We start from the raw sequence: 17,591 nt of genomic DNA, 5'->3' as shown, positions 1-17,591 counted from the left end.
CAGGAATGCAGTGAGAACAGAAGGGCTTTGCTGACTTACTTTGGTGACACTCATGAGAGCCCAGCTGATACAATAAAGCAGAGTGTTGTACAAGCTGTCTAAGAAACATACACCATCCAACTGTGGCTGTAACTGCTTCTTTGATTGCCTAATTTTACAACGCGGTTACTCATTAATTTGTTAGAATGGTTTTCAATGAACAGTGATCAAGGACAACGTGTCGATGGTGCTGATGGGAAAACAAAAAAATCAGCAAGAAGTGCCGAGAGAGGATGCACGTTTCTTACCATGATCCACAACCTGCTCAATTTGCAAGTGATTGCGCAACTTGCTGGTTCCATCAGGACCCACAAGTGCAGGCTCCAAATCTGCTTATGTGCCCACATACTCTGCTGGCACAGCACCCTTGTGCAAGGAGCTGGGTGGAGATCAGCAGTGCATGGCTTTGCTGTGGATTTCAAGCCTCATCTATTGTCAAATTATTCCCAGCATTTCAAAATCAAGATTTTTCCCTCAGAAACAAGCAAAAAAGGGATAAGATACTGCATGTAACTTGGCTAATAGCAAGAACAGCACTCTCTCAGTTTTTCCTGTATGACTGTAATTATTTAAGAGGTGGTACAGGAAAAGGAAGCAGGGAGAAATGCAGTAGATGAATGTAACCTTGGGCAAGTACTTTAGGGACAGCAGGACATTGTAGTGGCCTCAGAGATGCAACTCCAGCCTGGCTGGGGGTATTAACCATGTTTGGCCAGGGCTAGAAGAACAGAGGTTCAAGAGCCACTGCTAAACAATTTGAAAGACCCACAGAGCAAAAAGATGGGTGTAGCCTGAGGCTAACAGAGTTCATGGATGGTGACTCATCACCCATCTGGGGAATGGCAGACCTCGGAGTACTTCTCTATACAATCTGCTCTGCTGTTTTGAAACGAAGCTCCTCTCCTGACCCTCCAAGGCTTTTACAGTGTAACAGTACATTTTTTGCTGTATACTGCAGTCATCATAATTAATCTCTTTTGCTGCTTCTTGAAAGTACCAAGCTACAGATGCCACAACAATTTCACCTGCTAAGGTTGTACCAAAGTTCATAGGGAAGCCAATATCATAAACAGATTGATTTATGTGAATGCTGCAGATAAGCTATTACTGCTTGCAGTATAGCAAATACTACATTGTGCTTACAAACCTTAGAGGAACCTCAGATAAGCCCTGTGTTGGGCAAAGTTATATGTGGACATTAAGAGTCTATGTGGATTTTACCTAGATGGAAGTAACAAGTGATCTCTTCTGTGTACTGCTAACAGTAATGGGCTTGACAAAAGACTGGTTGGTTATACAAAATTGGCCAGTTCAACTTGTATTCTCCCTCGAACATGGTGTTGTTACCACCTTGCTCTGAGTCCCTTTTCCCATCAGCCAGCCAGCAGAGACCTCATGCTGCAATCCTGACACATCATCTGGGAAAGACCATACATATGGATGGCCAACCTCAAAAAGCAAAAAAGACTCATTCTTCATATGGATAGAGGAAAATCTGCTCCCCAACTCCCTGCACAGCCCGTATACCCATACATCTCTGACCTGAGAGCTGAGTGACAGCTAAAGCAGAAGGCTGGACACCTCTGGGAATGTGTAGGCAATACCACTATCACAGAGGGTGCTTGGGCATGCCACAGTGAAAATTTATGACAGTGTTGTGCAATAAAAAGACTGGTTGTGCAACACAAAATGTCACCATAAAAATGATAAATATAAAACCCTCTTTAAGTTCTCCCATCAGGTCACGGGGCAGAAGACAAAATCTGTGTACTCTGCATCAAAATAGATCCAAACAAATGTGATTTACCTTCCTCTAATGTGCTGACAGTTCTAGAAAGCCTCAGGAGGCAAGACTTAGTGACTTGCACTTCTAGAAAACCTTGTATCAAAACGAAGAATTTCTATTCCAGTCCATTCCTTGAGTTATCTCTCTCTTCTTTCCTCCCTTCCTCTAAAGTTCCTGTCCCTTTTTCCTTATCAGTCTCTTCTCTGATCCCTTGATGTTTCCTTTCCCCTCATCTCCTTACCTTTAAGGACATCAAGTTAATGATTTTTTTCAAGGAATGGAGCTGAGGTCATCTGAAAACCATCTCCTCTGTCCAGAATGGGTACCTCCTGCAGGGAACACCGGGCAGTGAATCCTGTATGCAGCCTGTGCAGGGTAGGTGGCAGGGTCTTTAGGAAGGAGGTAGAAAGAAAAAGGACTGCATATGGGGCCAGTGAAACAGGAGCCAACTTGTGTAGCTATGTTGAATAAGGTGCTTTATCTGAATTGCTCTGTCAGTTTGCTCAGGATGTACAGCTTGGGCAAGGTGTGCAGTGGCCCTGGCACTCAGGGAAACTACACCACTGGCCCTTTACTGCTTGCTGACACAACCTCAGGCTCAACCATTTGCTCCAACACATGCCAGAAAACACTTCACTGATCCCTGGACCCCATCTGCTCCCCTTTTAGTTCACTGTGAAACTTTTCCTCTATGCTTATCTGTTTTATTCCTTCTTACACAAGGGAAATATGATGCATAATTATTTTATTACCTTTGTCCAGCTGAACATATGGCACTAATATTCTCTCTCCAATGATTTATTAACCTCAGCAGATTCCAGTGAAATGTAGCAACAGAGGCAGAAGGCAAAGAACACACTGGAGTTGTTACTGGCTGGTGAACTTCCAGGCAAAAGTTAAGAGCAGAGGACAAAGGTTGCTCATGCAACTCCCAGTCATCCTGGGAATTGCAACTTGGGCAAAGGACATTAAACATTGTCCATGTTCAGCAGATTGTAGCCATGGCTACAGTTTCTGCCTACAGGCACTTGTAGTGGAAGGTGTTTTTCACAGCCAGTACAGCCTCACTCGTGTCAGAGCTGAGCAGCCTGGCATTGCTCACTTCCCTGAATCAAGGCATAAAGTGGACGCAAAAAAAAAAGGTAGCAGTTTCTGAAACAGCCTCCTTTTAACATAAAATTAGTTCTTCTGCACTGAACCTGACCCAAATTAATAGCAGGATATTATAATTTCAGCACAATTGACTTAACTCTTTGCAAAAAAAGCTTTTACGGGCAGTTACACATCACAGTTTTTACAGGCAGCCACACATTCTGCCCCACGAATAGTAACATGTGCATTATCTTTAGATAATACTTACTTTTTTTTTTTTAATAAGTTACTTTATCCTGTATCTACACTGTTAGTATTTCTTTTCAAGCTTACCAAGGTACATGCATGTTTCTTTTCAGACAGTGATTTAGCTGTTAAAATGTAAATAAGCAAATAAAGTTTTAGCCTTTTGGAGGCTTTTAAGTTTGAAAATTCAGTGTTTCTTGAATCAAGGCATAAAGTGGACGCAAAAAAAAAAGGTAGCAGTTTCTGAAACAGCCTCCTTTTAACATAAAATTAGTTCTTCTGCACTGAACCTGACCCAAATTAATAGCAGGATATTATAATTTCAGCACAATTGACTTAACTCTTTGCAAAAAAAGCTTTTACGGGCAGTTACACATCACAGTTTTTACAGGCAGCCACACATTCTGCCCCACGAATAGTAACATGTGCATTATCTTTAGATAATACTTACTTTTTTTTTTTTAATAAGTTACTTTATCCTGTATCTACACTGTTAGTATTTCTTTTCAAGCTTACCAAGGTACATGCATGTTTCTTTTCAGACAGTGATTTAGCTGTTAAAGTTTTAGCCTTTTGGAGGCTTTTAAGTTTGAAAATTCAGTGTTTCTTCCCCCTGAGTGACAGCAATTTCCAAGTTATTCTTCTATGAGTGACTTCTGACTCTTGATAAGCACAGGACTTGATAAGCACAAAAAAACCCAGATACGGGCTCCACAGGTTAGTGGTAGGCAGGAAAACAATGCAACACTTCTCAAATACCACCATACATAGCCCAGAATCTGTGACTGCTCAGCTCCTTTGTATTTTTCCATCTGCACATTTAGGGGTGTCCAAAAGATTAGGTACACAAAACACTGCAGGTGTACATTGATATGAAGTGCAGAGATAACACGAAGCAGCATGTCAGAGTCAGAGCTAGTATTCAGGGTAGGTTAAATTAAGCCTGTTCAAACAGCTTAGGAATCATATTTGAAGATTATACAAATTGCATGAGAAGGCAATGGAGCTGAATTAAGCAAACATGGGATGATGACATACAGTTTTGTGAGAACATAAGACTTCCAGAACACACAGAAAATTTGTGGCTTCCATCTTTGGCTTTTGCTCATGGGACAATGACTTACTCATTGCTGATGAACAAAAGCCAAAGGTAGAAGCCACAAATTTAGCTAAACACTGGTTTTGAAAGTTGTGGGTTTAGAGGAAGTATGAAAAGAATTTCAAGAGGAAAAGAGTATCTAAGGAGAATACTGAATCAAGCATGATCACCCCTTTTTTGAATAATGCCTTTTATCTTTCTTTTAGGTCTCTAGCGAAGTGACAAACAAGAAGAACAAAGCACATCTTACACTATTTGAAGTGTAGTGGAGCAAATGGAACAAAAAGGAATGAATATGAAACAATTATTTTGTTATTTACTGGCTTTTGGAGTGTCAGCAGTAGATGCTGTATTTCCAGCTAACAGAGCCTAACAAATTCCCTGTGGAATAAATTGATACTTTCAAATAATATGAACCAACTTCAATAATAGTACAGTGAAGCTGTGATCTTCAAATGGGATTACCTAATGAGCTGCTGGATCTACAAAACATCCCAAGCAATAAAAAGTTCTGTTTAAATCAAAGAAACATTGGAACTCCTCAAACTTCTCCAAACCTATCCCAAAGATCTAAGGATCTTAGGAGGGCCACCTTCAAGATCTATTTTACAAATAGGTAAATTAATTGTTAATTCACAGGAGCATAAATCTGCCCAGCATACAGCAGAATCTTCCCCTAGAAGTTTGGCAACAGCGCTCACATGGAGGTACCACCTCACTGATTCAAACCAGATTAACCTCCAAATGTGTTCATACAGCCATCTACATAATTCCAAAGTGTGCATCAGCAGTGTGACAGTACTTTCTTAAATAACATACCACAAGCATGCCAGGCAGTGCTATAATTTGCATACAATATGTTAATCCAAAATGCTAAAAGATTAGAAGTAGATTTAGTACCCTCAAAAGTCACCACTGATAACAACTGCCTCACAATGTCTTCAACTGGCACTTCATGAAAGGATCTGGATCTTAAAATGTTACAGCAACCGTTCAGCTCACACTGGAGAAATCTGAACATAAAAAGATCACTGACTTTTTTCAAATTGGCTTTTATCCACCATTTCTGTTTGTTTTGTCATTATTTACTAAACAGTTGGTATCACTTGTCCCAAGCTGTTCTGCTTGTAAACTGATTTTAGGTAATGATTTCCACAAATGTGATTGAAAACAGATGGTATTTCTTTTGCCTGAGGAACATCTGGCACTGAGAAAGTTATCCTTGCATCTTCAGGATACAGTCTTGAATGCTCCTTTCTGTATCACTGTTGGGTAGGAGTACAACAGTGGTTAAGTGGTTAATGGTTTTACTTTACTGTAGATCTTTATGTAGGTCATAATCCTCTGAATTGCACAGGACTGTAGCTAAAGCTGCTTACTATATAATCTATTTTAAAATTAAAAAGTTGGATGCCATTTTGGAACAGATACTGTGTCTCTTCAGCTTTGACTGGAAGTCTTTCAGAGGAACCTTCCCACAGACACAAAGATACCCCCTCCAGAGAACCACTACTTTAAGAAACATGAACACATTTTGAAACCGAAGGGAATTGTTATAATCACCCACTACCCCAGACTTTTTCAAATATCTCTCACCAGAACTTTTCCCAATAACTCCTAGACCATTTCCAGCCAGCCTTTTACTTCAATATTTCAGTTGCTGTTTGATCCAAAGTTGAAACAAATCCGTTATTCTCTGCTGTATCTGTCTCTATCTTGCTCAACTTTTGAGTTCCAGCTGGGTGCAAGAGCTAAAGTAGCTTTAAAACCTAATTGTCCAGCTCAATTTTACACTTCTGCAGAATATTTTTAGCTGTTTTCTTATACAGAGGAGTATTGCATAAATTCTTGGGTTTGGTATTCTGCACATGCAAATCCCCAAATCTAGTTCTGAGTTCTTCCTTGGTATCCACCTTGCTTATGTGCCAAATCTTTCTTGCTTTTCACACCACTTGGGCTTTTGAAAATAGGACTTAATGTTGAGCCCAGGCTACTAGAGGGTGGTCCAAGGCAAAGACAGTTATAGTAACTGATGCAAAAGGACAGGTTAAAATAAATTTCTAGAGTAACTTAAGGTCCTCCATTATGTCTAAGCTGGTGGACCCAAGCACAATTTCCATCTCTTTTTTCAATTTCAACATCAATTTAAAAATGTTTTTCATAATGTAACAAAATACATGTACAAAATAACTATTCCTTTTAGAATTGAAAAATCATCTTAGGATTTTTACAGAATGATAATGGAAGAAATATGGATCAGCTCTCTAGAAAGGAAAGTGTGACAATGCAAAGTGCCAGAATTACTGACAGATTCTGATACCTTTATAATACATGATCCTTTCACTTTCCACTGAAGTCGACAGGCTGAGCTGAATGAATGAGGGAACCATACAGTATCCAAACCTCACAGAACACATAACGTTGGCAACTAACACTACTGCCCTTCACCTGACTCCATCCATTCTCCTTTTCTCCTTTTAGATATGTCATAATCTCTTTAATGTTTAACGCATACTGTCTTGCAGTGTCACCAGCAGAACCTCTCCATAGGTATCCTAGTCACAAAATTAGATTGAACTTCCCAGTCGATCAATCTGTTCCTCTGCTTTGTAAAAAAACAAGTTTTTCCAAATGATCCCTTTCATCACAGTTAAGCTCCTTGGTAAGCATCTAAGGAAAATGCTGTTCCAGAACCTCATTTTAATTTGCTGCATTTGGATAAAGACAATACTGTGCTATGTGAGATGTGGAGCACTTCTCTTATGACGATAGGCTGAGGGCGTTGGGGTTGTTCAGTCTGAAAAAGAGACGGCTCTGGGGGGACCTCATAGTGGCCCTCCAGTACCTGAAGGGGGCCTACAGGAAAGCTGGGGAGGGGCTTTTTACAGGGGCTTGTAGTGAAAGGACAAGGGGTAATGGTTTTAAGCTGAAAGAAGAGAGATTTAGGATAGAGATCAGGCGTAAATTCTTCAGTGTAAGGGTGATTAGACACTGGAACAGGCTGCCCAGAGATGTGGGGGCTCCATCCCTGGAGGTGTTCAAGGGCCAGGTTGGATGGCACTCTGAGCAGCCTGTTGTAGTGGAAGGTGTCCCTGCCCATTCTGGGGAGTTGGAACTCGGTGATCTTTAAGGTCCCTTCCAACTCCAAAAATTCTGTGATTCTATGATGGCAGCTCCCTTTTAACAAGTCCAGCTGGCTATTTGCTTAATTTGCTTTTATAGCAAGTACTTGTAAATCCCAATACATTGTAAAAAGCTGCAGTACAACAAGAAAGAAAAAAAAAAAGGCTTGCAGCTTACACAGTGTTCCATAGGCAGACAGACATGGTTCCTAGGAAGCTGTTTTGTTGTCATTGTTTATTCAAAAATTAGCCGAGCAGCAGTATGAATGACTTCTACCTTACAGCCCTTTCCATGTCCTTTGAATTTCTTGGATTCCTCCTTCCAACACTGTGTTTTCCTCACTGCCTCTTACATGTAGTAAAGATGCAGGTATTTTCTGTTAATTCTGTCGCTCTTGCCCCCTTCTCCTGCCCACAGACACAGGAGGAAATAGATCCAGAATTTCAAGCCAATCTCATTCATTTCCTTTAAAAGGAACTGATAAAAGTGCTTTGAGAAACAAAATATACATCTTAACACATGTCCCAATGGTCCTGATGCTTTGTGTCTCCATGTCTGACAACCCAAAATCAGCCCATGCTTCATGCTACCTCTGTGCCTTCACAACAACAGTCTGTCCTCTCTGCAGGCCTTATGACAAAGCAAAAGGTAACATGTAATTTTGGGCTGCAGGATCAGCAGGACCTTAAAACCACAACACAGTACTTAAATTTAATTTATTGTTGACCTCAGAGCAAGGATTTTATCCTTCTCTTTGTTTCCAAGCTGCCTTGCCAAACCAATAAAAAATTAAATCAGTAGCAGTCACTCATAGGTACAGTGTCCTGAAATAGCAGCCTCTGGAGACCACAAGCTAATGGACTGCTATGGGCCCCCACTGGGAGCAAAAGTACTGATTCTGGTCCACCCTCACAGGGAGGCAAAAGTGATATCCAATAGCTGTGTTTTATGGAATATGAGTGGTGGTAAGGAAACAAAAGCCTGTGAAACTGAGACACACAAAATATCCTGTGAGTGTTTAAGTCTATATAATAATGCTTGTAAACTTGGAGGATTTCTTAGGAGACCTGAAAAGTGTAGCAAAGTTGTGACCTCAGTGTAGCAGAAATCTCATTTTTGTGAGCAAAGTACCATTGGAGACATCTCCAGCAACAACCAATGGCCACATTACAATATAGATTTTCCAGACTTTATTCCTGTTACTAGGTTCAAACGGTGATCACATGACTACATTCAAGATCCTACTGGTCAATGCCTGAAAATGCATTTTTATGATTACCCATTAACTCTACTTGATGATGGCAGTTTCGCTTCTTGAAACTATGTAGCACTGCACTTGTACTCAAGCAAAAAATCATCTCTAAAATCTTGTCCAAAAGCATGAATTTTCTAGAACACTAAACCCCAAGGCCAGGTGATTTTATACTCCTATGCACAACCTTTTTTTTTGTGTCTACATGCAAATATTAATTCTCTACAGAAATCAGTTATTTCTGGTCATCAACATTATTCTCATGTTAAAGAGGAAGAGTGCTAAAAACATAAAGGCTGAACTGGGGGTACACAAGCGCTTCCCTCTGCTAACAGGCAAAAGGCAGTGCACTTGGAAGGTTCTAGAAGGTTCTAGAAGGAGAGGTTCTAGACCCTCCCCGCATCACAAGCCCTGTGCCTGGCAGAACAGACAAACCAGGCTCCTGCTCACTCAACTGAAGACCCCTACCTGAGGAAAGATGTGATTCCCTTGCTACAGGGGGAATATTACCTGCTGCACCAGGTTGTTAGGTGCCACTGTCCTAGCATCCTGCTGAGAAGGAGGTCCTCTACAACGCTGCTTCTCAGGTGGTTAGACCTTTCCATCCAATTACACCACCACTTATTTTCCAGGTATGGGCCGAGAACTGGTGAAAAAGCAATAAATGACATTAAGTTACACTTTCTTCCTGAGAGCACAGTAACACAGAGATAAGACTACTCTAAATAGCTGCTGTACACATCTTTTGTAAGAAAATGGGAAGTTTCTAAGTATTTTAGAATACTGCAGTGATAATCAACATGTTGGGTATGATTTTATCTACAATATAAACATGACAGTGCTGGCTGGTAACACTGTTCTGTCAAACATCCAACTGTTTGGGGTATTGCTGCATTTAGTTTTACTAATTTAAATATTAGCAATGTCATGAGTTGCTGTTTTGGGAAAGTGACAGCCCTAAAATCCCCCAAATATACTGTACCAGCCATGATTGTATATAACACTTTGAGGTTGCTAAATAATTAGTGAGATTCTAAAAGTATGTTTCACAAGACAGTTTAGATTAACAAAGAAAATCCAATAAACTATTTAGTAAAGATGAGAACAGTCCCACATTAACTTAATTTTTAAAAACTTCAGCTTGATAGAGTTTGTCCTTTAAGGTAACCAACACAAAAACGTAAGTAAGAGTCTGTAGAAAATTAGAAGCCCCAGAAAAAATAAAGTATTTTCTGTTCCAACATGGTTTTTTACATGCTCTTTTGAGTAAGCATTTCATCTTAAGCACATGGAGAGAATATTTTATGGTAAGTACTACATATTTTAAAAAATTACAGGGCTTTGGAAAATATAGTATCCCAATTAATATTTTTTTAAAATTGAAGTTATCACAAGTTGGCTGAGAAATACAAATGCAATCAGAATGTTACAAAAATAGCCATTTTCATTATTTCAATAATCAATCCACTATAACCAAAATCATAGGATGTGTATTTTTACTTTTGATATCAGGAGATACTGGCATTTTACATTTGAACAAATAAGCTACATGCCATAAGCTACAAACCATTTTTATATGAGCTGTAGCTTCTACCCTGCCTCCTTGTGCAATGAAACATGATTCTCAGGGGACAAACAAACACTTACCTTGCTTTGGTTGGTTTATCAGGGCATAGGATTACTTAACACAAGACCTGCTCTGTAATTTATACTTTCTGTTTTCAGATGGACAAGCCTCCTCATGTCTGTTGGCCTTCTATGCACGTTGCAAAATCTGTCAGTTCACTTGAGTTTTTCCCCCAGTCAGAAGTATTCATGGAATAAAAATGTAACCTTGCAAAACATTAAGAATAGATTAAAAAGATGTCCCGTCCTTTCCCAATCCTCTTCTCTCTACATAGCCCTTATATTATGCTGCTTCCTGTCCCGAACAGATAACTGATGAATGCTTGCTTGTTCCATTCTCAGCTCACCCAGGCTCTTACAGTCAGCAGCTCTTACAGATTAACTTCATATGCTTGATCAATTTGAGACAGGAGTATCACTAAAATTAGTTAAACCTGCTGTGTGACATTTGCAAGGTGCCTTCATTAAACAGCCATTCAAATCTTTCAAATCTTAGATGTTATGGTACTGAGTATCCTAAGCAAGTTCCAGAGGCAAAGAACACTGTGAACATTAGTGACTGCTACTACAGGAAAGGAAAAATAACAAGTTAATGGTAATAACAGCTACTAGCTTATTATTCAACCTCTAAAACCAAAAGCTAGAATGGATACCCAAATATTAAGAGACATGAGACTGCATCTCTGCATATACAACCCTTAGTAAAGGTAGAAATCAAAAAGGCCTGGACATCTTCTTTGCTATCATCACTTGTCTCTGCACTTCTTATCACCAATCAGAAAGGAATCTGCTCCCCCTGCTTCCATAAACTCTCTTACTACAAAAAGGTGTCTCAGATGTGCACTACAATAAGCAGCTGAGCTCTGGAGCAAAAACTGCAAGGAAATAAAAGCAGCTGGAAAGTGCCCACAAGCAGCATTAGTTGTCTTAGGTAACTACTTAGTGGAGCAGTAGAGGTAGCTTGCTTCCACCTTCCTGTGCTTAAAGCTTCTCCAGATTTTATGTGGAAGAGGTAAAAATAACAAGAAAAACAGTAACTGAAGTTTCAGTCTTTATGAGCTCATATTCTTCACCTCCAGTGTTTGGCCTGAGGAGATCAGCAGAAGAGCCAACCTGCTCTGCAGAGCAACACTCCACAAGAGAATAAGAAAGGTTACACAACAAATATCAATTTAAAGTCAATGGATGAACCTCACTTCAACCACAACATGTGGAAACACAACAACAACTGCTCTAAGTCTAGCTACCCAGGGGAAATCTACTGCATCTCCAGGAACATTCCCCATCCTAGGATGGTCTGTCACATACCAGGTAAGAGAAGTTGAGACCACGCAGTTAGCCTGGACAACTGCCCTAGTAAGCATGAAGAGAAATGTGAGTGTAACGTGATTTTTTTCCAAACATACGCACTGCTCCTGTTTCTGTCTAAGAAAATAATCTAATGTATTTTTAAAAAAAGAAAAAGAAAAAAGAAGATATTACCTTTATTTCAATCCACTAAGCATCTTTACCTGTCCCCAGCAATTAATAATCTCGGGTCAGTAAGAGGAAGGTTAGCAGCACTAAATTCTTCATGTGGTATAACTAAAATTTTTTCACCAAGACAATTGTCTGGGATTTCTTTTAAGCAAAAATAATTTTTTCAAGCTAAAATAATTTCATCCTTGTTCCTTCTGTGCTGACAAGTGTACCATAAGAATCTATGTACCATCTGCATCAGCAGAGAAATAATACTTAAAGATAAGGGCTTTAGTTTCAGAAGCTAACCCTGTATGTGTGCACAAAGACATCCTCTGGCAGCACCTGAAAGAAAATTGCTGAGAGACAGCCAGATTTATATTGCAGAAGGCACAGAAGGGTCATGAAGAGTTAAAAAAAAATCACGACCAAATTCCTTGGGGTCTGTTAGAATAAGCAGATATTGCATCAGGGTTGGTACTAGTGGTTGATGAATCTGTGATACAACTTTTGTGATACGGGATGGAAGGCGATGCAGGACCAAATCAGTTCTGAATAAAACCGCATGTCTTGCATCTCGGAAGGGATTTCTTTGAAGGAACAAAGCAAGACTCCTTCTTTCAGATTGACCAGTGCCTGATGTACACAATTCCGTGTGTGCATATATACATATATATGTAAAATCTGCCTTAAGTCAAAATATAGAACACCAAAAAAATTAAGTATAGAATTGTGTATTTTTTCTCTTTTTCTAGAAACTGGTAAAAATGACAAGCTGACCACAGCCAGCAAATACCGAAGTTTTAGATGGGTTAGTCAGATCAATTTGGTGGATATCTCTGTACTCTGAGCAGAGTAATGTCTAGTTGTAATTACTTTCTGCTTAGTATTTGTCTTATGTCACCTACTAAACAGAATCAAGGTTCTGGAAATTCTCATGAACTACCTAAAGGCACTGCTTCTTTGCCATGTTAAGTCCAGTTTGACTTACATTAATGATAAAAATAATGTTTGGTTATAAAATTCATTTAACCCTGATTTGAGAAAGGAGGATTCTAGTTCTTCATTTACTGCTGTGGCTCTCATTTAGAATCACAATGTTTTTAAGAGAGGCAGAAGAATTATACTTATCCCCTGCTTGGCACTTCTAAATGAGCACATTTCACTCTACCTGGCCACTCTCTAGATTTTATCTGGAACATCAAAACTGTTCAGATTGTGGTTTTTTACAGTCTCTGGAACAAACTGCTTATGGTCTTCTGCCACCTATTAATTTTGCCAAGTTTATTCTCAGTTTACACTCTTCCATAATTCTTGTATTATTACATACAAATTTCAGATTTGATACCTCTGTTTTCCATTCTTCCAGCACAAACTCTCCTTGGAGATCACCTGCTAAGTTAACTGAGCATGTTTACTGTAATAAAGACTGTATCTTTCGTTATTTTTGCATAGGATTAAACAATGCTCCAGTGTGTTATGTAAGAAACAACTTTCCAACAGAACTGGCTGGCAACACAGTCAGCATTCCTGAGAAAGAAGCTGATCAAGAACAAATGGTAACTAGGAGCACCAGAAGCAACACACCTGCCAGCTTACACCTTCCAAAGCTCAAGGATTTTGTGGGACTGGAGCTAGGCACTTCAGAGTCTGTGACAAGTGAGTAGAGACACCCAACTGCCATATTATGCAGCAGCAGAAGAATGTGAGCTGTTAGAGGTGCAGTTGTGTCTCAGCCAGGCCACTGTATCACCACAGTTCAGGTCCAGGTGAAGGAATCATAGAGCAATGGACATATATTATATTTAGAAGGCAAGTGTTTCTTCCCTTCTGTATCTGCTTGTCTCCAGATCTTGCAAGATTTCTCCTCAGTAATTACCCTTGCATCTTCATAGCTTTTAGAGATTATATGATCACTAGACATCTAATAATTTCACAATTATCAGCAGTTATTCCATCCGTAAGCAACATTCCGCAGTAGTGCTTACACAGCACTATGAGCATACAACTATGAAATAGGCTTTCCAGGATTCCCTTCAGCTTTGTTAGGCATCCCAGCAGATAATTGCATTAATGTACTATGAGAGGTAGTAAAAGCAACAAAAAAAGGGAAGAAAATACATTCCCCTTAGAGATATCTGAAATACATCTTGTGCATTTCTGTAACTGAAAATGCCCCCTGCCCCTGAGAAAATATAAGGCATGTCTTACGGCCTTTATTTTTCACCTTGATTTCCAGAAGGAAGTGCAGATGTTCCCAGAAGGATTCAAAATACCCCTCTTTCAGCTGAAAAGGTAAGGGGAAAAAAGACATAGTTCTTTATTTCAGCACTTTCTCTCTCACTTCTCAGCACTCTAACCTGAACTGACAGTCTCAGACTGCTAAGGAGGACATCACAAAACCAGAGAGAGGGATGTAAGAACCATAGAATCATTGTGGAATGATCTTAAAGACCAGCTACTTCCAACCCCCCTGCATGGGTAGGGACATTTCCCACTAGACATGGTTGCTCAAAGCCACATCCAACCTGGCCTGGAACACTTCCAGGGATGAGGCATCCACAGCCTCCCAAGGCAACCTGTGCCAGTGTCTCAGCACCCTCACACTAAATAATTTCTTCTTAACAACTAATCTAAATCTTCCCTCTACCAGTTTTAAGCCATTACCCCTCATCCTGTCACTGCAAGCCCTTGTGAGAAATGCCTCCCCACCTGCTGGCCATGCATCTTTTGATGCAGCCCAGGACATAGTTGGCTTTCTGGGCTGCAAGTGCACACTGCTGGCTCATGTAGAGCTTCTCATCAACCAACACCCCCAAGTCCTTCTCACTTAGGCCTGTTCTCAATCCATTCTCTAGCCAACCTGTATTTGTGTTTGGAATTGCCCTAGCCCAGGTGCAGAACCTTGCACTTAGCTTTTTTGAACTTCATGAGGTTCAAAAAACCTCTCAAGCCTGTCAGTGTCTCTCTGGATGGCATCCCTTTCCTCCAATGTTTTGGCCACACCACACGGCTTGGTGTCATCAGTAAACCTGCTGAGGGTGCACACAATTCCACTGCCCATGTCACCAACAATTATGTTAAATACCAATCCGGAGGAACGCCACTCATCACTGATCTCTACTTGCACATCGAGCCATTGACTCCAACTTTGAGTCTGACCATCCAGCCAGTTCCCTATCCACTGAGTGGTCCATCCATCAAGTCCATGTCTTTCCACTTTAGAGAAAAGGATGTCATGCAGGACAGTGTCATAGAAGGCCACCAAATTTGTTAGGCATTATTTGCCCTTATTGAAGCCATGTTGGCTTTCAGCAATCAACTCCTTATTTTCCATGTGCCTTAGCATAGTTTCCAAGAGGATCTGCTCCATGACCTTGTCAGGCACAGAAGTGAGAGTGGTCTGTAGTTCCCATGTGTAGATCCCATGTGTAGAAAACAAGAGGTTGGAGGGGAGATGGTATGAAGTAGGGAGATAACTAAGCTATAACTGTATTACTTTCAGCTCTGTAGTGTCACTGTGCTCTGCTAGCAAGAAGAATGGTCAAACACAATGAGGACAAGATTAAAATTCACTTTCTTTCAAACCACTGAGGAAGAAACTGTCACACTATACCAGAAACAAACACAGGAGAAAGCCTCCTCCCCTCACAACATGAAGATTCTGTAGATTACTTATTGTCAACAGTTTCGCTTTTGCTGACACTGTTTTGTAGAAGCAGCATGCTGGGGTTTAGATCCAACTTTGCAGCTCTGTTCATAAATTCCCGCAAAAGATTCTTTTTTGCTATAACTCTTTAGTCTCAAGCAGCAGGCTGTCTAATTACTCATCTCCTCTATCGTGACTGTGCAAAAGCTGAAGACTGCTAATATTCCATAACCAACAGTATCACAAGGACTATAGAGATAGGGAATGCAGCTGTTGCTGCACTGATACTGGACAGCAGAGGGCACTACGAAGACGTTTTGCAGTACAGATGCTAGAAATCATTCATCTTTCGCCTAACTTGTATTTTCACTGAGGGGGTGGGAGTTTGTCTAAATGTTGGTCTTTGGTTCCTGAGCTAGGTGTCGTAAAGATCATACTTTATTTGTACTGTTCACTTATACATGAGGAACAGAATTCTTCAAACTCTGTTCACTGTGGTTTGGCTGCAAATTAACTACCTCATGGCCAGATACGCCATCGAGCTGCATTCAGTACACAACTGTTTCTTAATAGCTGTTAGTTGCCTCTTGCTTTTCTTCTGCACTTACAAACAGAATGTTCTGCCAATCACATTTTGATTCCTGGGCTTTTAACAGGCTGGAGAAGCCTACACACAGAGTAATATAGCAGCTCAGCAGCAAACTACAAACCCTTGGTAGAAAAGCAAACAGATCACAGAGGTCCAGATTTAATTCCTTTCTCATCTGATTTCCATCTGTAGTTATCCAGTGTGGCTTTTGTTTTCACACAAAAATCCTGCTCTTTCCAACACAAAAGCTATTAAAAAAAATATTTCTAAGCAAAACATGGGGAGCAATTGTACACATTTTCTTCAACTAGAGGGGAAATCCAATGCTACGCATTATGCCTTGGATAACTGTTACTATTCTGGGTGACCATATACTAGAAGCTGTAGCAATTAACATATGCAATCAACCTAGAGTCAGTCATATTCAACCAAATAACAGTTTTAGATGTGTTTTCTGCTGCACACCCTTGCAGGGGACTAGTGTTAGCCATATACTTCACATTTCCTTTCATTGCTGCTTAAAAGGAGTCAAGCCATTCATTTACACATTGTTTTCTGTTTTGGAAAAGCTTTTGAAAAAACTACTCCAAGCCTCAGAAGAACCTGCAAATAGACACGGAATCCATGGCATGCCTCTCACCCAGCCTTCCTCTCCAGCTCCCAACTCGCATTATCGTCCTTGCACCCAGGAGGATGTGGGTAACCTAGATGAAGGAATAAAGGTAAGACATGAGTGCTACAGTATATGGCTTCCTATGATGTTGCATATATTTATTTTTCTTGAGGATGATGCAGGACTTTACTGGTCAGGTTTTCCACCAGTGTGGAGTCTACTGACTTTTGTATTTAGCATTTACTCTTGGAGTTGCTTTCATCTAACTGGAAGCTGCTTTTGGCAGTCACTGGAGGGACAATGCAGCTGGCACCTGGGCTGAAACTTGTTCTCTAAAAACCAGCCTGCAGATATTACATGTCTTGTGCAAGGGGCTTTATGTACACAGCACTCTCTTAGCATCACCTTTGCAGACTGGTGTCCTTGGCTCACATTGGTGCACATCATGGCAAATGGGACATCTTAGGCTGGGAAATGTACACAGTTACAAAACTGCATGCTCACACAGCTAGAGCTAAACAAAAACATTCAGGAACTGTCATGAATCAGTTTCTCTTCCTTCATGGTAACTGTCCTGTACATCTTTCAGGTGATAGAAAACCTCAGCAAAATTTTGCAGACAGATTCACTTTCCGAGATCCAAAAATGGCTCACAAGGGCAAGTAAAAAAGGTAACAAACATGCACATCTGCATCCCTTTCTGAAAAGCTCACACCCTTGTACATTCACATAAACCCATTACAGTCTCACAGGCCTGAGGGGTTGCTGAGGTGGGAGGAATACAATCCAGTGAAGTGTGCTTGGCCCAGCTATGGCTGTGCTGAGCAGTAAGGTGACAGGACACGGAACAGTCACTCCGACCTCAGGTTCGGGGCAGGGTGGAAAAAATGTGCTCTCCCAGTGAAGCTCTGGGATGTTGTGGGTTTGGGGAAGACAGAAAGCAAATGAAATGCATATCTCTTATGTCCTTAAGCTCTTTGAAAATGAGGTAGGGGAACTCCTGAATTCACCCTAAACAT

This window comes from Chaetura pelagica, unplaced genomic scaffold (genome assembly GCF_000747805.2).
Source record: "Chaetura pelagica isolate M959 unplaced genomic scaffold, ChaPel_1.0 scaffold188, whole genome shotgun sequence".
In the NCBI taxonomy this organism is placed as follows: Eukaryota; Metazoa; Chordata; class Aves; order Apodiformes; family Apodidae; genus Chaetura; species Chaetura pelagica.
This window is presented reverse-complemented; position numbering follows the sequence as displayed.